Here is a 23,752-nt window from a genome sequence, read left to right as displayed (position 1 = left end):
AAGGGTCTGCATGACTACTGGGAATGGAAGCCGCTTTCCCTTGAACATCTGAAATATGCGGCAATTGTAAGTGAAAACTTCAAAAAAAAAATTATGATTTTCTGTCTTTATATTTTTGTTTTACTACAACAATAGTACTTTTTCCTCTTTACGTATATCTTCATTTTCATCCGTTTTTTGTTTTAGGATGGTATGTGAGCTACGAGCTCTACCGCCGAGTTTTGTTGATGAAGTACATGATGCATCCCCGTTGTCTTCCTGACCGCAGATGCCGTTGATGTTTCGGAGCAGAACTCCAACTGAGTAGAATGGTCATGGTGGACGTTTATGTGGATGTTTCTGTGAGGAATGGACTCCTGAAAGACTTTCATTTCTTTTTTTGTATAATCAATGAGTACTTTTAGTTTAATCCTATGGAGTACCGTTTTGTTATTCAGTGTCGTGTTTGGCTTGTCTCATGTGATTTGTAAATAATATTTTTATGTTTTTTCATGTTACAAGTTCATTGTTGACGTTTGCGCGAGTTCATGTAAATTTAGGTAACCTGTTGAAGTGGCGCATATGTATTCTTTGAGAGAAGCATTTTTTTTGTTTGGCTTATTTTCAGCGCCGTTTGTTTGTGTTTGAATTGTTGTTTTTTACACGTTCGCACAAGAGAGGCACGTCTGCTAACGTACGGCGCAACATTTCAGTACCCTGTTTTTGTGTTCTTCGGGACCGTGCCTTTAGAAGCCTGCCGAGGCTTCACTCCCGTGCCTCTTCTTTTCCGCTATTTCTGTACCTCACGTGACACACGTGGTGTCTGCTTGTGCTGGTGTCACACGGCAGTTTCTCTTGAGACTGAACAACCGTGCCTCTTCTATCACTCTTTTGTGCGTCCAGCTGGTTTGTACCCGTGCCTCGAGAACCCCGAGAAGCCACAATTGCGTGACTTTATACGCTTCAGTTCCGTGTCTCCTGTACGTGCATTTGCTTGTCTCATGCGTCATGTTGGCTATGACTCTACGTGCCTCTGGTGCAGATGTCCGTCCGTGACATCACGCATATGTATTGTTTGGGAGAAGCGTTTTTTTGTTTGGCTTTTCAGCGCCATTTGTTTGTGTTTGAATTGTTGTCTTTTACACGTTCGCACAAGAGAGGCACGTCTGCTAACGTACGAAGCAACATTTCAGTACCCTGTCTTTTTGTTCTTCGGGATCGTGCCTTTATCATCCTGGCATCCGTGTCTGTGGAGGCTTCACTCCCGTGGCTTCTTTTCCGCTATTTCTGTACCTCACGTGACACACGTGATGTCTGCTTGTGTTGGTGTCACACGACAGTTTCTCTTGAGACTGAACAACCGTGCCTCTTCCATCACTCTTTTGTGCGTCCAACTGGTCTGTACCCGTGCCTCGAGAACTCCGAGAAGCCGCAATTGCGTGACTGTATATGCTTCAGTTCCGTGTCTCCTGTTCGTGCATTTGCTTGTCTCAGGCGTCATGTTGGATGTGACTCTACGTGCCTCTGGTCAGACGTCCGTCCGTGATGTTATGCATATGTATTGTTTGGGAGAAGCGTTTTTTTGTTTGGCTTATATTCAGCGCCGTTTGTTTGTGTTTGAATTGTTGTCCTTTACACGTTGGCACAAGAGAGGCACGTCTGCTAACGTAAGAGGCAACATTTCAGTAACTTGTCTTTGTGTTCTTCGGTACCGTGCCTTTAGTATCCTGGCACCCGTGTCTGCGGAGGCTTCACTCCCGTGGCTTCTTTTCCGCTATTTCTGTACCTCACGTGACACACGTGATGTCTGTATGTGCTGGTGTCACACGACAGTTTCTCTTGAGACTGCACAACCGTGCCTCTGCCACCACTCTATTGTGCATCCAGCTGGTTTGTACCTGTGCCTCAAGAACGCCATTTCCAAAGCCGTGCCTGTGTGCCGAGAAGCCACAATTCCGTGCCTATATACGCTACAGTTTTGTGCTTCCTGTGTGTGCATTCGTGTTACTCAGGGGACACACTGGCTGTGACTGTCAGACGTCCGTCCGTGAGGGGATGCGGTGGCTGTTACTCGTCGTGCCTGTGCTTCTACACGCCTGTGCGTCCGGAGTCTTTAAAACTGTGGCTCTCCGACTTGTGCCGTTGATTTGCTTCAAGTATTGATGTATCTCACGTAATACATGCCATGACTCTCGAACAGAGTGTTGTCATCGGTGCCTCTTGGAGGTCTCTTTTTTGCATTCAGATGATTTGTATACAGAGGATTTAGGTTGAGATTGAAAAACAAGACGGAAAAGATCACGTGGCTCGCGAAGCCGACGCATATGCCTGTATAGGCTATGTTTCTGTGCCTTTGTTTTCTGCATTGACGTGTTTACGTCGAGTTTCTGCCTGCATGTGTACGTGCATGTTGTGATAGCGACCGGTATCTACAAAAGTTGTACGCTCGTGCCTGTGGAATAGACATGTATGTGCGTCTTGTGCCTGGATACCCGTGCCTGACGTGAAACCAACCTTGACTCTCGAGGGACAGATGGTGTGAATCTAGCTAGATGAGGGACGAATGAGTTCTGGCCTTCGGATCTAAGGTGTACAGTAGGCTGTTCGTTTGCTTCATTGGATTCTTCCATCGGTGGTCTTTGTTCAAAGGAGGAATTGATGACCGATGTGGTGGTTGTTCGATGTGACTATTCAGTGTGTCAGTTACCGTAAAATAAAGTTAGAGGCTCCTCGGTTTCTCCATGGTATCAATTATTTGTGCACAGCCGTGACTTTAGGAACTGCATGGTTCCATGAGGTTCGGAAGCACAACCGTCTATACGCTGCTCCTAGTTCACACGTTAATCCGTATGGTAACCCAAACGTCCCTCGCCAAGGTTAGATACTGGCCGTGTTTGTGAGGTCTCCACGTCGTATTGTAGCCGCAGAACATCAGGTAGTTCCCACCCTCCTTACCACTCCCTAACCTTGTTGCAGGGTCTTAGGAGTCTCCATTGGCACCTTGCTGCTCGTTGCCATGGATGACTTTTTGAACACCACCGAGTACCATCCGATAGTTGCAGATGGTAACACGAAGCTCGACGTGTGGTACACCAACGAGCCTGGCAAGGTGGAGGAGATCATTGCCTTGTACGGACTGGTTGCGCGAGGAGAAGTACAAGTTTGTTGGTCTCGGCATGGAGTTCACACGAAAGGATTGGTATGGGTGTAGAAAAGTCGCCGTCATGCAACTGGCTATGCAGAATCATGTTTTGGTCTATCACTTCTGCAAGGCCAGGATGGAGTGCCCTGTCCTGAAGGATTTCCTTGAGAATAGAGGTATAACTTTCTCTAGTGTGGGCGTCAGGAATTTTAGAGATGCTCTTTTTCAAGATTTCATCAGAATTCCAGAAGGGTACCACGTCGACATCCAAGAGAAGTTCATGATAAAAGGCGGTCAAGAAAGGGATTCCATGGAGGACTTAGCAGGAGCTATCATTGACGAAACTTACTCCAAGCTGGAGTCCTCTTTTCCAGAGCTTCTTCGTCACTACTGGGATTGGAAGCCACTTACCTTTGATCACCTGAAATATGGAGCTACTGTAAGTGAAGATTTCATTTTCGTTAGTTTCTGCCTTTCTTGCAAGAACAGTATGTTTTTTTATTTTTTTTGGACATTGATGTTTTCATTTGGTTTTCCTTTAGGAAGGGTATGTGAGCTATGAGATGTACCGCCGGTTTCTGTCGATGAGCGACATCCTTCATCGTCGCTGTATTCCTGATGTCAGATGGCGAGGACGTTTTTGAGGATTGTGTGCTGAATTGGTTATTTGATAGTTATTATATTGGGTAATATTACATCGACTGGTGAATTTGTAATTGTGGTGGTTTTATTTTGAACCAGATGGAGTTGACTGGTTTGGGAATTTAAGTTTATTTTCGTTCCATCATGTTTTTCTTGACTGGGTGCCTTCAAGAATATTTTCCTCTATGATTTCTTGCTATTTGTCGGTGTCGGTGTCAAAACCGGCGGATCTCGGGTAGGGGGTCCCGAACTGTGCGTCTAGGCGGATGGTAACAGGAGACAAGGGACACGATGTTTTTACCCAGGTTCGGGCCCTCTCGATGGAGGTAAAACCCTATTCCTGCTTGATTGATATTGATGATATGGGTAGTACAAGAGTGGATCTACCACGAGATCAAGGAGGCTAAACCCTAGAAGCTAGCCTATGGTATGATTGTTGTAATGGTTGTGTTGTCCTACGGACAAAAACCCTCCGGTTTATATAGACACCGGAGAGGGCTAGGGTTACACAGAGTCAGTTACAATGGTAGGAGATCTACATATCCGTATCGCCAAGCTTGCCTTCCACGCCAAGGAAAGTCCCATCCGGACACGGGACGAAGTCTTCAATCTTGTATCTTCATAGTCTTGGAGTCCGGCTAACGATAATAGTCCGGCTGTCCGGACACCCCCTAGTCCAGGACTCCCTCAGTAGCCCCTGAACCAGGCTTCAATGACGATGAGTCCGACGCGCATATTGTTCGGCATTGCAAGGCGGGTTCCTCCTCCGAATAATTCATAGAAGATTGTGAACACTAGGATAGTGTCCGGCTCTACAAAACTATTTCCACATTCCACCGTAGAGAGAATAATATGTACACAAGTTCAATCTGCTGACGTATTTTGTGGCATGACGTCATACCACCACCAAGCCTTTACTTGAATCATTTTTTATTATACCACCTCAGCGCGTTTAGCGAAGCGGTTTCCTTGGCACGTCTTGTCGAAGCAGAGATCATGTTCCCCTTATTCCGGGATTCCCATCAATACGGACGTGGGTAACCCAACCGCACCATTGATGGTGGCGCTTGGGAGATAAGCGAGTTTTACCAGGCCGGTGGGGACGCATAGTCTTCGTCCGCCTATATATAAGGGGATAAGGATCCACCTTTTACCTACGCCTTCTTCCTCCTTTGCTTATCCATCTCCGCGCACTCGAGCTCCAGCGCCCAAGTCCGCACACCTCGCCTCAACCTCCTCCAGTCATGTCCGGAGCGGGAGGCAAGTGGTTGGCCTTCTCCGTTATGGAGGAGCACATCAAAAAGCTGCGCGGCGCCGGATACCTTTCCAGCGACATCGCGCACTGGCTGCCCGACGAGGGGCAGCTCATCCCCACCCCGAGGCCCCATGAGAGGGTCGTATTCCTTCCCCACTTCCTCCGCGGACTGGGCTTCCCACTTCATCCCTTCGTCCGGGGGCTCGTGTTCTACTACGACCTGGACTTCCACGATCCGGCGCCAAACTTCATCCTCAACATCTCGGCGTTTATCGTCGTGTGCGAGGCCTTTCTCTGCATCCGGCCCCACTTCGGCTTGTGGCTCAAGACCTTCAATTCAAGCCGAAGGTAGTGAAGGGCGTCCAAGTGGAGTGCGGAGGCGCCATGGTGGGCAAGATGCCCAACGTCCTCTGGCTCGAGGGCGCCTTTGTGGAAACCATCAAAGGGTGGCAATCGGGGTGGTTCTATATCACCGAGCCGCGGGACCCTAAATGGGCAGCGGCCCCCGAGTTCAGATCTGGTGCCCCTATGCAGTTCACCTCCTGGAAAAAGAAGGGCTTGCTATAGGGCAGTTCGGAGGAGCTGACCGGATTCCAGTCCTGTCTCCAGACCTTGGTGAACAAGAAGCTCAAGCTTGTCAACGTGATCCAGGTCATGCTCGTCCACCGGATTCTCCCATGCCAACAACGGGCCTTCAATTCGTGGGAGTTCGATCCGGCACAGCACCAGACCCTGAGCGGGCTCTTCGACACAATGTACGAAGCTGCCTGGAGGGTGCTGTTCAAGGGCGGAGAAGCCCCCGCATCCACGACGGAAGACCGCGGATTCAGCACCAAGTGAAGGAAATATGCCCTAGAGGCAATAATAAAGTTATTATTTATTTCCTCATATCATGATAAATGTTTATTATTCATGCTAGAATTGTATTAACCGGAAACATGATACATGTGTGAATACATAGACAAACATATAGTCACTAGTATGCCTCTATTTGACTAGCTCATTAATCAAAGATGGTTATGTTTCCTAACCATAGACATGTGTTGTCATTTGATTAATGGGATCACATCATTAGGAGAATGATGTGATTGACATGACCCATCCCGTTAGCTTAGCACATGATCGTTTAGTATTTTGCTATTGCTTTCTTCATGACTTATACATGTTCCCGTAACTATGAGAATTATGCAACTCCCGTTTACCGGAGGAACACTTTGGGTACTACCAAACGTCACAACGTAACTGGCTGATTATAAAGGAGTACTACAGGTGTCTCCGAAGGTACATGTTGAGTTGGCGTATTTCGAGATTAGGTTTTGTCACTCCGATTGTCGGAGAGGTATCTCTGGGCCCTCTCGGTAATACTCATCACTTAAGCCTTGCAAGCATTATAACTAATGAGTTAGTTATGAGATGACGTATTACAGAACGAGTAAAGAGACTTGCGGGTAACGAGATTGAACTAGGTATTGGATACCGACGATCAAATCTCGGGCAAGTAACATACCGATGACAAAGGGAACAACGTATGTTGTTATGCGGTTTGACCGATAAAGATCTTCGTAGAATATGTAGGAACCAATATGGGCATCCAGGTCCCGCTATTGGTTATTGACCGAGAATGGTTTTAGGTCATGTCTACATAGTTCTCGAACCCGTAGGGTCCGCACGCTTAACGTTTCGATGACAGTTTTATTATGAGTTTATAAGTTTTGATGTACCGAAGTTTGTTCGAAGTCCCGGATGTGATCACGGACATGACGAGGAGTCTCGGAATGGTCGAGACATAAAGATTGATATATTGGAAGCCTATGTTTGGACATCGGAATAGTTCCGGGTGAAATCGGCATTTTACCGGAGTACCGGGAGGTTACCGGAACCCCCCGGGGGGTTAATGGGCCTACATGGGCCAAGAGGGAGAAGAGGGAAGGAGCGAGGAGGGGGCCGCGCGCCCCTCCCCCTCCTAGTCCGAATAGGACAAGGGAAGGGGGGCGGCGCCCCCCTTTCCTTCCCCTCTTCCTCCTCTTTCCCCCCTTCTCCTACTCCTACTTGGAAAGAGGGAGTCCTACTCCCGGTGGGAGTAGGACTCCCCCCTTGGCGCGCCCTCTAGGCCGGCCGCCTCCTTCCCCCTAGCTCCTTTATATACGGGGGCGGGGGGCACCCCAAAGACACACAAGTTGATCTACGGATCGTTCCTTAGCCGTGTGCGGTGCCCCCTTCCACCATATTCCACCTCGGTCATATCGTCGCGGAGTTTAGGCGAAGCCCTGCGCCGGTAGAACATCATCATCGTCACCACGCCGTCGTGCTGACGGAACTCATCTCCGGAGCCTTTGCTGGATCGGAGGGCCGGAGATTGTCATCGAGCTGAACGTGTGCTGAACTCGGAGGCTCCGTACGTTCGGTGCTTGGATCGGTCGGATCGTGAAGACGTACGACTACATCAACCGCGTTGTGCTAACGCTTCCGCTTACGGTCTACGAGGGTACGTGGACAAACACTCTCCCCTCTCGTTGCTATATCATCACCATGATCTTGTGTGTGCGTAGGAAATTTTTTGAAATTACTACGTTCCCCAACAGTGGCATCCGAGCCAGGTTTTATGCGTTGATGTTATATGCACGAGTAGAACACAAGTGAGTTGTGGGCGATACAAGTCATACTGCTTACCAGCATGTCATACTTTGGTTCGGCGGTATTGTGAGATGAAGCGGCCCGGACCAACATTACGCGTACGCTTACGCGAGACTGGTTTCACCGTTACGAGCACTCGTGCTTAAAGGTGACTGGCGGGTGTCTGTCTCTCTCACTTTAGCTGAATCGAGTGTGGCTACGCCCGGTCCTTGCGAAGGTTAAAACAGCACCAACTTGACGAACTATCGTTGTGGTTTTTGATGCGTAGGTAAGAACGGTTCTTGCTAAGCCCGTAGCAGCCACGTAAAATTTGCAACAACAAAGTAGAGGACGTCTAACTTGTTTTTGCAGGGCATGTTGTGATGTGATATGGTCAAGACGTGATGCTATATTTTATTGTATGAGATGATCATGTTTGGTAACCGAAGTTATCGGCAACTGGCAGGAGCCATATGGTTGTCGCTTTATTGTATGAAATGCAAACGCCCTGTAATTGCTTTACTTTATCACTAAGCGGTAGCGATAGTCGTAGAAGCAATAGATGGCGTAACGACAACGATGCTACGATGGAGATCAAGGTGTCGCGCCAGTGATGATGGTGATCATGACGGTGCTTCGAAGATGGAGATCACAAGCACAAGATGATGATGGCCATATCATATCACTTATATTGATTGCATGTGATGTTTATCCTTTATGCATCTTATCTTGCTTTGATTGACGGTAGCATTTTAAGATGATATCTCACTAATTATCAAGAAGTGTTCTCCCTGAGTATGCATCGTTGCGAAAGTTCTTCGTGCTGAGACACCACGTGATGATCGGGTGTGATAGGCTCTACGTTCAAATACAACGGGTGCAAAACAGTTGCACACGCGGAATACTCAGGTTATACTTGACGAGCCTAGCATATACAGATATGGCCTCGGAACACGGAGACCGAAAGGTCGAGCATGAATCATATAGTAGATATGATCAACATAGCGATGTTCACCATTGAAACTACTCCATCTCACGTGATGATCGGACATGGTTTGGTTGATTTGGATCACGTGATCACTTAGATGACTAGAGAGATGTCTGTCTAAGTGGGAGTTCTTAAGTAATATGATTAATTGAACTTAAATTTATCATGAACTTAGTACCTGATAGTATCTTGCTTGTCTATGTTTGTTTGTGGATAGATGGCTCGTGTTGTTGTTCCGTTGAATTATAATGCGTTCCTTGAGAAAGCAAAGTTGAAAGATGATGGTAGCAATTACACGGACTGGGTCCGTAACCTAAGGATTATCCTCATTGCTGCACAGAAAAGTTACGTCCTGGAAGCACCGCTGGGTGCCAGGCCTGCTGCTGATGCAACTGACGACGTTAAGAACGTCTGGCAGAGCAAAGCTGATGACTACTCTATAGTTCAGTGTGCCATGCTTTACGGCTTAGAACCGGGCCTTCAATGACGTTTTGAACTTCATGGAGCATATGAGATGTTCCAGGAGTTGAAGTTAATATTTCAAGCAAATGCCCGGATTGAGAGATATGAAGTCTCCAATAAGTTCTATAGCTGCAAGATGGAGGAGAATAGTTCTGTCAGTGAACACATACTCAAAATGTCTGGGTATAATAATCACTTGATTCAACTGGGAGTTAATCTTCCTGATGATAGTGTCATTGACAGAATTCTCCAATCACTGCCACCAAGCTACAAGAGCTTCGTGATGAACTATAATATGCAAGGGATGAACAAGACTATTCCCGAGCTCTTCGCGATGCTGAAAGCCGCGGAGGTAGAAATCAAGAAAGAGCATCAAGTGTTGATGGTTAACAAGACCACTAGTTTCAAGAAGAAGGGCAAAGAAGGGGAACTTCAAAAAGAACGGCAAGCAAGTTGCTGCTCAAGAGAAGAAACCTAAGTCTGGACCTAAGCCTGAAACTGAGTGCTTCTACTGCAAGCAGACTGGACACTGGAAGCGGAACTGCCCCAAGTATTTGGCGGATAAGAAGGATGGCAAAGTGAACAAAGGTATATGTGATATACATGTTATTAATGTGTACCTTACTAATGCTCACAGTAGCACCTGGGTATTTGATACTGGTTCTGTTGCTAATATTTGCAACTCGAAACAGGGACTACAGATTAAGCGAAGATTAGCTAAGGACGAGGTGACGATGCGCGTGGGAAATGGTTCCAAAGTCGATGTGATCGCGGTCGGCACGCTACCTCTACATCTACCATCGGGATTAGTATTAGACCTAAATAATTGTTATTTGGTGCCAGCGTTGAGCATGAACATTATATCTGGATCTTGTTTGATGCGAGACGATTATTCATTTGAATCAGAGAATAATGGTTGTTCTATTTATATGAGTAATATCTTTTATGGTCATGCACCCTTGAAGAGTGGTCTATTTTTATTGAATCTCGATAGTAGTGATATACATATTCATAGTGTTGAAACCAAAAGATGCAGAGTTGATAATGATAGTGCAACTTATTTGTGGCACTGCCATTTAGGTCATATCGGTGTAAAGCGCATGAAGAAACTCCATACTGATGGGCTTTTGGAATCACTTGATTATGAATCACTTGGTACTTGCGAACTGTGCCTTATGGGCAAGATGACTAAAACGGCGTTCTCCGGTACTATGGAGAGAGCAACAGATTTGTTGGAAATCATACATACAGATGTATGTGGTCCAATGAATGTTGAGGCTCGTGGCAGATATCGTTATTTTCTCACCTTCACAGATGATCTAAGCAAATATGGGTATATCTACTTAATGAAACACAAGTCTGAAACATTTGAAAAGTTCAAAGAATTTCAGAGTGAAGTGGAAAATCATCGTAACAAGAAAATAAAGTTTCTACGATCTGATCGTGGAGGAGAATATTTGAGTTACGAGTTTGGTCTACACTTGAAACAATGCGGGATAGTCTCGCAACTCACGCCACCTGGAACACCACAACGAAATGGTGTGTCCGAACGTCGTAATCGTACTTTACTTCATATGGTACGATCTATGATGTCTCTTACTGATTTACCGCTATCGTTTTGGGGTTATGCTTTAGAGACGGCAGCATTCACGTTAAATAGGGCACCATCAAAATCCGTTGAGACGACGCCTTATGAACTGTGGTTTGGCAAGAAACCAAAGTTGTCATTTCTTAAAGTTTGGGGCTGCGATGCTTATGTGAAGAAACTTCAACCAGATAAGCTCGAACCCAAATCGGAGAAATGTGTCTTCATAGGATACCCAAAGGAGACTATTGGGTACACCTTCTATCACAGATCTGAGGGCAAGATTTTCGTTGCTAAATTCGGATCCTTTCTAGAGAAGGAGTTTCTCTCGAAAGAAGTGAGTGGGAGGAAAGTAGAACTTGATGAGATAACCGTATCTACTCCCTTATTGGAAAGTAGTTCATCACAAGAATCGGTTCCTGTGACAACTACACCAATCAGTGAGGAAGCTAATGATATTGATCATGAAACTTAAGATCAAGGTTCTACAGAACCTCGTAGGTCTACCAGAGTAAGATCCGCACCAGAGTGGTACGGTAATCCTATTCTGGAAGTCATGTTACTTGACCATGATGAACCTACGAACTATGAGGAAGCGATGATGAGCCCAGATTCCGCAAAATGGCTAGAGGCCATGAAATCTGGATGGGATCCATGTATGAAAACAAAGTATGGACTTGGGTTGACTTGCCCGATGATCGGCAAGCTATTGAGAATAAATGGATTTTTAAGAAGAAGACTAACGCTGATGGTAATGTAACTGTCTATAAAGCTCGACTTGTTGCGAAAGGTTTTCGACAAGTTCAAGGGGTTGACTACGATGAGACTTTCTCACCTGTAGCGATGCTTAAGTCTGTCCGAATCATGTTAGCCATTGCTGCATTTAATGATTATGAAATTTGGCAAATGTATGTCAAGATTGCATTCTTGAATGGATTTCTAGAAGAAGAGTTGTATATGATGTAGCCAGAAGGTTTTGTTGATCCAAAAGGTGCTAACAAAGTGTGCAAGCTCCAGCGTTCCATTTATGGACTGGTGCAAGCATCTCGGAGTTGGAATAAACGTTTTGATAGTGTGATCAAAGCATATGGTTTTATACAGACTTTTGGAGAAGCCTGTATTTACAAGTGAGTGGGAGCTCTGTAGCATTTCTAGTTTTATATGTAGATGACATATTGATTAATTGGAAATGATATAGAATTTCTGGATAGCATAAAGGGATACTTGAATAAAAGTGAAAGACCTCGGTGAAGCTGCTTATATATTAGGCATCAAGATCTATAGAGATAGATCAAGACGCTTAATAGGACTTTCACAAAGCACTTACCTTGACAAAATTTTGAAAAAGTTCAAAATGGATCAGGCAAAGAAAGGATTCTTGCCTGTGCTACAAGGTGTGAAGTTGAGTCAAACTCAATGCCTGACCACAGCAGAAGATAGAGAGAAAATGAAAGATGTTCCCTATGCTTCAGCCATAGGCTCTATCATGTATGCAATGCTGTGTACCAGACCTGACGTATGCTTAGCAATAAGCTTGGCAGGAAGGTACCAAAGTAATCCAGGAGTGGATCACTGGACAGCGGTCAAGAACATCCTGAAATACCTGAAAAGGACTAAGGATATGTTTCTCGTATATGGAGGTGACAAAGAGCTAGTCGTAAAAGGTTACGTCGATGCAAGCTTTGACACTGATCCGGACGATTCTAAATCGCAAACCGGATACGTGTTTATATTAAACGGTGGAGCTGTAAGTTGGTGCAGTTCTAAACAAAGCGTCGCGGCGGGATCTACATGTGAAGCGGAGTACATAGCTGCTTCTGAAGCAGCGAATGAAGGAGTCTGGATGAAGGAGTTCATTTCCGATCTAGGTGTCATACCTAGTGCATCGGGACCAATGAAGATCTTCTGTGACAATACTGGTGCAATTGCCTTGGCAAAGGAATCCAGATTTCACAAGAGGACCAAGCACATCAAAAGACGCTTCAATTCCATTCGGGACCAAGTCCAAGTGGGAGACATAGAGATTTGCAAGATACATACGGATCTGAATGTTGCAGACCCGTTGACTAAGCCTCTCTCATGAGCAAAACATGATCAGCACCAAGACTCCATGGGTGTTAGAATCATTACTATGTAATCTAGATTATTGACTCTAGTGCAAGTGGGAGACTGAAGGAAATATGCCCTAGAGGCAATAATAAAGTTATTATTTATTTCCTCATATCATGATAAATATTTATTATTCATGCTAGAATTGTATTAACCGGAAACATGATACATGTGTGAATACATAGACAAACATATAGTCACTAGTAGCCTCTACTTGACTAGCTCATTAATCAAAGATGGTTATGTTTCCTAACCATAGACATGTGTTGTCATTTGATTAGTGGGATCACATCATTAGGAGAATGATGTGATTGACATGACCCATCCCGTTAGCTTAGCACATGATCGTTTAGTATTCTGCTATTGCTTTCTTCATGACTTATACATGTTCCTGTAACTATGTGAATTATGCAACTCCCGTTTACCGGAGGAACACTTTGGGTACTACCAAACGTCACACCGTAACTGGGTGATTATAAAGGAGTACTACAGGTGTCTCCGAAGGTACATGTTGAGTTTGCGTATTTCGAGATTAGGTTTTGTCACTCCGATTGTCGGAGAGGTATCTCTGGGCCCTCTCGGTAATACTCATCACTTAAGCCTTGCAAGCATTATAACTAATGAGTTAGTTATGAGATGACGTATTACAGAACGAGTAAAGAGACTTGCCGGTAACGAGATTGAACTAGGTATTGGATACCGACGATCAAATCTCGGGCAAGTAACATACCAATGACAAAGGGAACGACGTATGTTGTTATGCGGTTTGACCGATAAAGATCTTCGTAGAATATGTAGGAACCAATATGGGCATCCAGGTCCCGCTATTGGTTATGGACCGAGAATGGTTTTAGGTCATGTCTACATAGTTCTCGAACCCGTAGGGTCCGCACGCTTAACGTTTCGATGATAGTTTTATTATGAGTTTATAAGTTTTGATGTACCGAAGTTTGTTCGGAGTCCCGTATGTGATCACAGACATGATGGGGAGTCTCAGAATGGTCGAGACATAAAGATTGATATATTGGAAGCCTATGTTTGGACATCGGAATAATTCCGGGTGAAATCGGCATTTTACCGGAGTACCGGGAGGTTACCGGACCCCCCCGGGGGGTTAATGGTCCTACATGGGCCAAGAGGGAGAAGAGGGAAGGAGCCAAGAGGGGGCCGCGCGCCCCTCCCCCTCCTAGTCCGAATAGGACAAGGGAAGGGGGGCGGCGCCCCCCCTTTCCTTCCCCTTTTCCTCCTCTTTCCCCCCTTCTCCTACTCCTACTTGGAAAGAGGGAGTCCTACTCCCGGTGGGAGTAGGACTCCCCCCCTTGGCGCGCCCTCTAGGCCGGCCGCCTCCTCCCCCTGGCTCCTTTATATACGGGGGCGGGGGGCACCCCAAAGACACACAAGTTGATCTACGGATTGTTCCTTAGCCGTGTGCGGTGCCCCCTTCCACCATATTCCACCTCGGTCATATCGTCGCGGAGTTTAGGCGAAGCCCTGCGCCGGTAGAACATCATCATCGTCACCACGCCGTCGTGCTGACGGAACTCATCTCCGGAGCCTTTGCTGGATCGGAGGGCCGGAGATTGTCATCGAGCTGAACGTGTGCTGAACTCGGAGGCTCCGTACGTTCGGTGCTTGGATCGGTCGGATCGTGAAGACGTACGACTACATCAACCGCGTCGTGCTAATGCTTCCGCTTACGGTCTACGAGGGTACGTGGACGAACACTCTCCCCTCTCGTTGCTATATCATCACCATGATCTTGTGTGTGCGTAGGAAATTTTTTGAAATTACTATGTTCCCCAACACCAAGTGCCCGGCCGGCGAGGTAAGCTTTGTTATCCTCTATGGGACACTTATTTTCTTTCATAGTTTGACTCTATGTGGGATTTTAAAAACTCCCAATGCCTTTGACAGGACTGGCAGAGGACGTCCGGACAGGTAGACTGTCCGGCTCCCCTTCCCGAAGACCCAGCGGACGCTCGTTTAACGGGGCTGCTAGTCCCGGCACTTTATGTGGTGCCGGAGAAGAAGGCCAAGAAGAAGGCCACGGGAACTCGAAGAAGTTCCCGGCGCCAGGTGATATCGGACTCATCGTCCGATGGCTCCGAGGCGGACTCCTCCCCCGAAGACGAGGAGGAGAAAGAGGACTCCCTCCCAGAGGAGGGAGAGAGGAAGAGGAAGGCTTCCCCAACGGGGGGGGGGCAAAGGGTCCAAGAGGGGAAGGACCCTTCCCCCGGACAGCTCCGCCAATGCCAACGTTGGCGACGAAGAGTGGCCCTCAAGGGCCAGGCCTCCGGCAAGATCGTAAGTATCCGGATTCCTGAATGATTTATAATTTATCTTTTGTGTCACATAGTGTCCTTCTAATGCCGCACACTGCCTATAGTCCGGCCGATGATGATCTTCCCGCTTCATCGAGTGGGTCCTTGGCTCTGTCGGACGTGGATTCCATTCCGACCGCCGCCACCCCTCGTGACGCTGACGACGTTGAGGTGGGATCCCAGGAGGGGACCCATCAGGAGGAGGCTCCAGAGGTGCCGCAAGGCAGCCTCCCGGACTTTGCGCCGGACTCTATGCCGGAACCCGCAGTGGTTCCAGAGTCCGGCAGGCGGCCCCTTCGTAAGAAGGGCAAGATCGTGACGCCGGTAGCCTCCGTCCAACCGGAGGTGCCGGACAACTTGTTGGAGGCGCTTAACGGCGCTTCCATCGAGGAAGAACACCGCACTATCATGAGTGCGGTGATTCAGAAGGTTCAGCTCGCCAAGAGCAGGCTGACCGAAGCCTGCAGTAGCCTTCTAACAGGCTTTGAGGTAAGAAGTTTAAAATATGTAATGTAATACCGCATAGACAGTAGCCCCTGATGCTCGGTTCGGTGTTCGGAAAGAAAAACCGTACTGAGGATCTAAAAAAGATATACGCAGGAGTGCTAAAAATTATGTCAATATGGGTTTGCAGGCTGCGCTGCGACCTCTGCCGCACTGACTGTGGAGGTCGGTGCTTTGAAGCAGGACCTCGAGCGGTCCGAGCAAGAGCTCGGCCTTGCCAAGAAGCAGCTCGAGGACAAAGAAGGTGAGTAACACCACTTTAAAATTTGTACCTTACAGAAAAGGATTTTGGTTGCAATAGAAATAACAAGGATAACGTGTGTACTGCAGGGGCCACAAACGAGGTGGCGACCCTGAAGGAGGCCGTGTCCGCGGCCGAACGCAATGCGGCCGCGGAACGAGCGGAGCGAGAGAAGCAGGAGGCACGGGTGGCGGAGGTGCGGCAAGAGCTCCAGGCTCTCATGGAAAAGCATGAGAGTTTAGAGCGCGACTTGAAGACTCGAGAGTCCGAGCTTGCCTTGGCTCTTGAAAGTGCCAAAGCCGCTAAGGCCGAGGCCCGTAAGGCCCTCCAGGAGATTGAGGATGTGAAGAAAATAGCGGCGGGTAAGGCATTTTTCATGCAAAGCAAGCATGTTAATCTAAATTACCTGTTACTTACCCGAATTCGGAGCTCTCCAGGGGCGTTTGCAGATCTGCCTTGCAGTGTGTCTGATGCCGCCACATTCTACCGAGCCGAGGAGGGGAGCTCAATGGAGAAGGTCTTCTGGTCTCAGTACGCTGAGGCCGGACATCCGGTGCCCCCTAGCGACCAGCTGAAGCAGCTGGTCGAACTCCACAAGGTAGCTGAGCAGGCCATGAAGGGCCTCATAGTCCGGCTGTGGCCTGGAGAGGCCATGCCTGGGAGCTACTTCGGCCTCGTGCGGTGGCTGGTGGATGCGTGCCCCTGGGTGGAAGTCATCAAGCGCTCCGCCTGCATTGAAGGTGCCCGTCGGGCCCTTGCCCGCACAAAGGTGCATTGGGGCAGGCTGGATGCGGAGAGGCTTATCACTGACGCGCCGCCAGCGGGCAAGGAGTATCATACGCCCGAGATGTACTATAAGACTGTCCTGAAGGGTGCCCGCAAGATTGCGGATGAGTGCCCCAGAGATGTAATTATTGAGTAAACTCGCAATGTGTTATCCTGTGCGCTGAAAACTTTGTTCATATGCGCTAAGCAACGCTTATTGATTTAAAATATTACCTTCCGTGCGGCCGTTTATTAAATCTTAGAGATGGCAAGTCGTCGGCTTTAGCCCCCATGCCACGAGTGCTGGGGTGTTCGGGATAAACTTGAGCACTCTTCTTCCCATTTTTGGGTCCATCTAGGGAGGCGCTCAACACAACGAACAAGGCAACCGGACTTATAATGCTTGAACACTCTCACTTAGCCATAGAATTCTATAATTTTAAATTTGGCGAAGCCCCTAGTATTCGGAATACCGAGTTCGGGGCGCTATCCACGCCTGGGCCGGACACTGCCGGTTCCTCGCTCAAAGCGGCATAAGTCTTTAGGGACTCGAAAAGACCTCTAGAACAGCGACCAGTCTCTCGCCTTATCATGACAGTCAGTTTTAGCTTTCTCCACTAAGGCGCTCGCCCAGCTCAACCGGGGCGCAATCGCAGTGGTTCTCCCAGTGCTACCTTAGCCGACAGAACGGAATGTAAGGTACCAAAACATGGGAGCCGAGCAAACCCAACTATTGACCCAAGACATGATTCGGAGCCGATGCATATAATGCTATAAGTTCGGGGTGCCGCACTTGTGAAAGTGTTCGGACTTATCACACCATAATGCGGGAAACATAAGCCCCTGGTGTATTCAGCCGTACCAAAATGTACGGGTGCAAGATGTCAAGAATAAACATATGTGTAAAAAGGAAATGCAATTATAAACAAAAAGTGATGCATTGTTTATTCAAGAGATTCTGCCATGAGTGCAGAACGATACAAATAGTGCGGTAAGCAAGGGCTGGACTATTAGAAGTGTCTCCCTCCAGGGGTAGGCTGCGGAATGGTGTATTTAACAAATTTAATGCTCATAATGGAGACCACCTGAGTGTTTGTCGTAGCCTTTGTCGCTCCCTGGCTGTTGCATCGTGAGTTCGGCAGATCTACTGCCGGACAGGGCCTCTGGTGAACGGAGTCCTGTGAAAAAATAAAAAATAGAAGAAAAAAGAGTGACACACTTGGGAGCCCCTGGTGTGGTTAAGCCGCACTCTGGGCCTGTCGTGGTCGTGCCCCTCCTCCTATGCCCATGGTATCTCCAGAGCGTAATGATGTACGCGAAGAGCTGGTCTTGCAATCATGCAAGGGATGGGGTTGGGGCCGCATTGCTACGCGTGCTCGGAATGTGCCAGGTGGTCTTGATTGATGTTACTCCGGGCGCGTTTGGCTATGTCCGGTCGTTTAACTGCCAGACTCGAAAATTGCCTTAAAAGGCTGCTCTGTATTTCTGCCGCGAGAGCCGCTGTGTGTTCCTCCGTTCGGAGGGAGCGTTCAGTATTTCCGTTGACCGTGATGACTCCACGAGGGTCTGGCATCTTAAGCTTAAGGTATGCATAATGCGGTACCGCGTTGAATTTTGCAAACACGGTTCGTCCGAGCAGAGCGTGATAGCCGCTGCGGAACGGGACTATGTCGAAGATTAACTCCTCGCTTCGGAAATTATCCGGGGATCTGAAGACCACTTCCAGTGTGACTGAGCCTGTACAATTGGCCTCCACACCAGGTATGACGCCTTTGAAGGTCGTCTTTGTAGGTTTAATCCTTGAGGGGTCTATGCCCATCTTGCGCACTGTATCCTGATAAAGCAGGTTCAGGCTGCTACCGCCGTCCATCAGGACTCTAGTGAGGTGAAATCCATCGACGATTGGGTCTAAAACCAATGCGGCGAATCGGCCATGGCGGATACTGGTCGGGTGGTCTCTTCGATCGAAAGTGATCGGGCAAGAGGACCATGGATTGAACTTCGGGGCGACTGGCTCCATCGCATATACGTCCCTAAGTGCACGCTTCCGCTCCCTCTTGGGTATATGGGTTGCGTATATCATGTTTATCGTCCGCACTTGTGGGGGGAAACCCTTCTGTCCTCTACTGTTCGGCGGCCGAGTCTCCTCCTCGTCGTCGCTGTGCAGCCCCTTGTCATTGTTTTCGGCAATTAACTTGCCTGCCTGCTTGAATACCCAACAATCTCTGTTGGTGTGATTAGCTGGCTTTTCGGGGGTGCCATGTATCTGGCAAGAGCGGTCGAGTATTCGGTCCGAATTGGACGGACCCGGAGTAGTTCTTTTGAATGGCTTTTTCCGCTGACCGGGTTTAGAGCCTCTGAATCCGGCGTTGACTGCCGTATCCTCATTGTTATCACCGTTAACGCGGCGTTTGTTTTTGTTTCGACGCGATCTGCCATTGTGGTCCTTAGTATCCGGACTGCCAGCGTTTTTGCTGAGGTTGTTGCTGCGAGCTAGCCAACTGTCCTCTCCCGCGCAGAAGCGGGTCATGAGTGATGTGAGGGCTGCCATGGATTTCGGCTTTTCCTGTCCTAGGTGCCGGGCCAGCCACTTGTCGCGGATGTTATGTTTGAAGGCTGCGAGGGCCTCTGCATCCGGATAGTCGACGATTTGATTTTTCTTTGTTAAGAACCGTGTCTAGAACTGTCTGGCCGATTCGTCTGGCTGCTGAATTATGTGGCTTAGGTCATCGGCGTCTGGTGGTCGCATGTATGTGCCCTGGAAGTTGTCGAGGAATGCGGCTTCCAGGTCCTCCCAACACCCAATTGACTCTGTGGGCAAGCTGTTAAGCCAATGCCGAGCTGGTCCTTTAAGCTTGAGTGGGAGATACTGATGGCGTGGAGATCGTCGCCGTGGGCCATATGGATGTGAAGGAGATAATCTTCGATCCAAACCGCGTGGTCTGTTGTGCCATCGTAGGATTCAATGTTCACGGGTTTAAACCCTTCAGGGATTTGATGATCCATTACTTCGTCAGTGAAGCATAGTGGGCGTGCGGCGCCTCTGTATTGAGCAATATCACGACGTAGCTCAAGAGAGCGTTGTCTGCTGTGTTCGGCCCGGCCGGAGTTGTTGTATCCGGCGCGACGGTAGTCATCGTGGGTCGTGGGGCGCCCACGTGATCCGTAGATAGATCTGGATTGTCTTGCCTTGTCCTCCAATATATCCCGCAAGTTCGGCGCATTCCCTCGTGGCTTCGTACTTTTCGAGCGGTGCCGGGATACGGTCTTGATGGAAGGCCTAGATGCCTCTCTGTCGCGACCACGCGGTGGTCGGTCTGCCATATTGTGCGCTGGTGATGAAGGTTTGTATGCGTCCTCCTCTAGTCGGGGGAGCAACTTGCGTTTTGGGTAGCTCTTGGAGGGGCGTTCGAGTTCATATTCTTCGGCCGCGAGGACCTCGGTCCATCTGTCGGCCAACAGGTCTTGATCAGCTTGAAGCTGTTGCTGCTTTTTCTTTAGGCTATTTGCCGTGGCGATAAGCCTGCGTTTAAAACGCTCTTGTTCGACGGGATCCTCTGGCACGACGAATTCGTCGTCGTTGAGGCTTGCTTCGTCTCCGGAGGGAGGCATGTAGTCTTCATCCTCCTCGTCTGCTGCTCTCTCTCGAGGGCTGGCTTCCCCGTCCTCCTGTGCTGAATCTTGCTGGAGGGGGTTGTCTTCGGCACTCTCTGGGGTGTTATTATCTCCGGTGCCGGAATCTCCATTCTTGCTGTGGCGGGATTTAGAGCGGCGCCGCTGACGTCGGCGCTTGGGTTGTTTCTTAGAAGAATCTGCCTCCGCTGCTTCTTCGCCGTCCCCATCCTTTGTGGTGTCCACCATGTATATGTCGTATGACGAGGTGGTCTTCCAGTGCCCTGTAGGCGCTGGTTCTTGATCGTATCCGGCATCGTCGTCCATACCGTCGATGTCTTCGGAGTCGTAGTCTAGCATGTCGGTTAGATCATCGACAGTGGCTACAAAGTGGGCGGTGGGTGGGCTTTGAATTTCTTCGTCGTCCGCACCCCAACCATCCAGACCGCAGTCCGGCCAGGGTTCTCCTGATAACGAGAGATGCTTCAGCGAATTTAGGATGTTGGCAAAGGGTGAGTGCTAAAAGATGTCCGCGGTGGTGAACTCCATGATCGGCGCCCAATCGGATTCGATTGGCAGGGGCACAGGAGGTTCGGAGTCCGGCAAGGAGTCCGGCGCCTCGGAGTCACGAGCTTTATAAGGGACAAGGTCGGTATTCGGCTCCATCGCCGTAGAAGTTGCAGCTCCCGAGGCGGTGTCCAGCCACCTGTCCTCGATCTGCGCGGTCTGCTCCGAACTATGGGTCAGAGCGGACTCGTGTGCGGCCTCCAGGGCACTATCCGGCGGCAGAGCTAAATCATGCCTGTCGTGACAGCGCGGCACGCTCGCCTGTGGCTCGAATCCATCGAAGATCAAGTCTCCGCGGATGTCGGCCGTGAAGTTTAGGCTTCCAAACCTGACCTGATGGCTAGGGGCATAGCTTTCGGTCTGCTCCAGATGGCCAAGCGAATTGGCCCGCAGTGCAAAGCCGCCGGATACGAAGATCTGTCCGGGGAGAAAATTCTCACCCTGGACTGTGTCGTTGTTAATTGAAGGAGCCATCAAGCCTATCGGTGACGGCACAGAGGAACTATCAATGAAAGCACCAATGTCGGTGTCAAAACCGGCGGATCTCGGGTAGGGGGTCCCGAACTATGCGTCTAGGCGGATGGTAACAGGAGACAAGGGACACGATGTTTTTACCCAGGTTCGGCCCCTCTCGATGGAGGTAAAACCCTACTCTTGCTTGATTGATATTGATCATATGGGTAGTACAAGAGTGGATCTACCACGAGATCAAGGAGGCTAAACCCTAGAAGCTAGCCTATGGTATGATTGTTGTAATGGTTGTGTTGTCCTACAGACTAAAACCCTCCGGTTTATATAGACATCGGAGAGGGCTAGGGTTACACAGAGTCGGTTACAATGGTAGGAGATCTACATATCCGTATCGCCAAGCTTGCCTTCCACGCCAAGGAAAGTCCCATCCGGACACGGGACGAAGTCTTCAATCTTGTATCTTCATAGTCTTGGAGTCCGACTGACGATGATAGTCCGGCTGTCCGGACACCCCCTAGTCCAGGACTCCCTCAGTTGGTATAAGATGAGATGTATTAAGAGGACCACTCAGATGTGCACTTTCGTGAATCTAGGCAGCACACAGCCGTCTGCTCAGGAATGCATTGTTTTTGTTTTAGGCAAGGCACGGTTGTTTTTATAACGAATATACGGTTGTGGTTGTGTGTTAGGCAGTGCGTTATGTGAGTATGAGTCACTGTCATGGTTTTATGTTCTGTAATATTTCTATTTAGTATGGCTAGTGAATTCACGTCTGTCTAGTTGGTGGAGGCATGCCCTATGTTATGTTGAGGCAGAGTTGTATGTGTCGTTCGGAAATGCTTTCTCAACACGTTCGTATACGTTGTTACTCAAAGGCACGATCGTGTCTTTCTTTCGAAACGTTTGCTTTCACTTACTTGAAGTGACGGTCGTGCTTCCATCACTCGTTGGCTTGGTAGAGGGACCGGTGTTAAGCTATCGAGGGGACGGTCCTGTGTTAACTGGTATCACACTTGTGTGTGTCAGGTTAGTTGTCCGTGTTAAGAGTGGCACGTTCTACGTGGATAAGAGGCACGACAATGCCTCTGTGACCAGCATTACTGTAGGTGAGTCATTTAGCTCCTTTGTGATATGCTTACAAATCGATAGTGTTTTTCCTCTGTGTTACAATTGTTTCTTTTTTTATGTCTAGTAGGAGTGAGTGGTGTTCTAGTGCAAGGAATTGATGTCTTGAATATGATCTTTACAAAATTTTGAAAAAATACGATTCTTATTTTCGAAAAAATACGAAGTTAGGAATTTAATACTTGACCATTTTAATGCACAGCTGTGGTTGATGGGATCCATAGCAGATATCTTGGACTGACACAAAAAATAGCTGAAACATTGTTGTGATTACATGGGTCGATATGGCTGAAACAATGTTCGGATGTCTCCATCCAAATTAAGGCACATCTAAGCAGTAGTCATCTTCTTGCAAATCTTCTTCTTTCACACCGGATGTTGTGTTTGTTGAGTACGATGCTCAGTGCCTCAAATACATGGCCTGTGTTGTAGTTTGATGTTATCATTTTGTAAGTTAGTTGTTCTCTCATCGGTTTCACATGGATCTGCAAAACAAATAAGCGCACAAACTAATAAAATTTATTGTAAAACTTAATGTTTAGTTGGCTTGTATGAGGATGAACATATGTTTATGTGTTGTCAATGAGAGTGAACTTACACTATTGATAAAAAATGAATTATTATTGAAATAGCACTGTCATCCCTGAAATTTGAGATCATTATGTTATTGGTTAGTAGGTGGACAGTAGATATGGGGTATGTAGTGGAACAAAAAAATGCATGGTGTAAATGAGGTAGAGCTACAGTTAGAACAAACTCACTCTCTGTCTGAGTTACATACACTCTGGACAGGTTTGACATGAAAGGTGGCCATTGTGTGAGGATAGTTGTTGTAAGCAGAATGATAAGCTCTCTTGAAGTTTTCGATGACAATGTCCGAGTGTTCCTTTATACCGTCGCAATTGATATAAGGACACATAATTTTGAACCGACACATTGCAAGATTCACGATTATGAGGTAGATAAAATGTGGTTTCTTTCTCACAGGTATTAATACCTAAAACAATTAACGGGAAGTTATATCATTGTAATAAGAAAATCTGGTAGAATTGAAGACGAACACTGGACAGATAGAGTGAGTAGGGTGAACTCACAATGTTGCATTTGTTTGGCAGCCTGAACCCAATAGTTTTTTCTGCAATTTGTTCCTTCAGTAGATCTGTGCTTGCTCCTAGAACTTGAAATTTATCCTGCATTAAATTGAAGCCGCGTCACTCAGCGTGCTAGTAGTAGTAAATGTGGTTTGTTATTATTATTTATGAGAAGCAAGAACTTACAGAGGCGTCAATGTACATTATATGCTTGTGCACAGATGTTGGCGTTGGTGTTGCGTAGAATTGTTCTTTCATCAGCAACTCTGAGTAAGCATCG

This window comes from Triticum aestivum, chromosome 4B (genome assembly GCF_018294505.1).
Source record: "Triticum aestivum cultivar Chinese Spring chromosome 4B, IWGSC CS RefSeq v2.1, whole genome shotgun sequence".
Lineage (NCBI taxonomy): Eukaryota > Viridiplantae > Streptophyta > Magnoliopsida > Poales > Poaceae > Triticum > Triticum aestivum.
The sequence above is the reverse complement of the archived record's forward strand: the minus strand, read 5'-3'. Positions refer to the sequence as shown.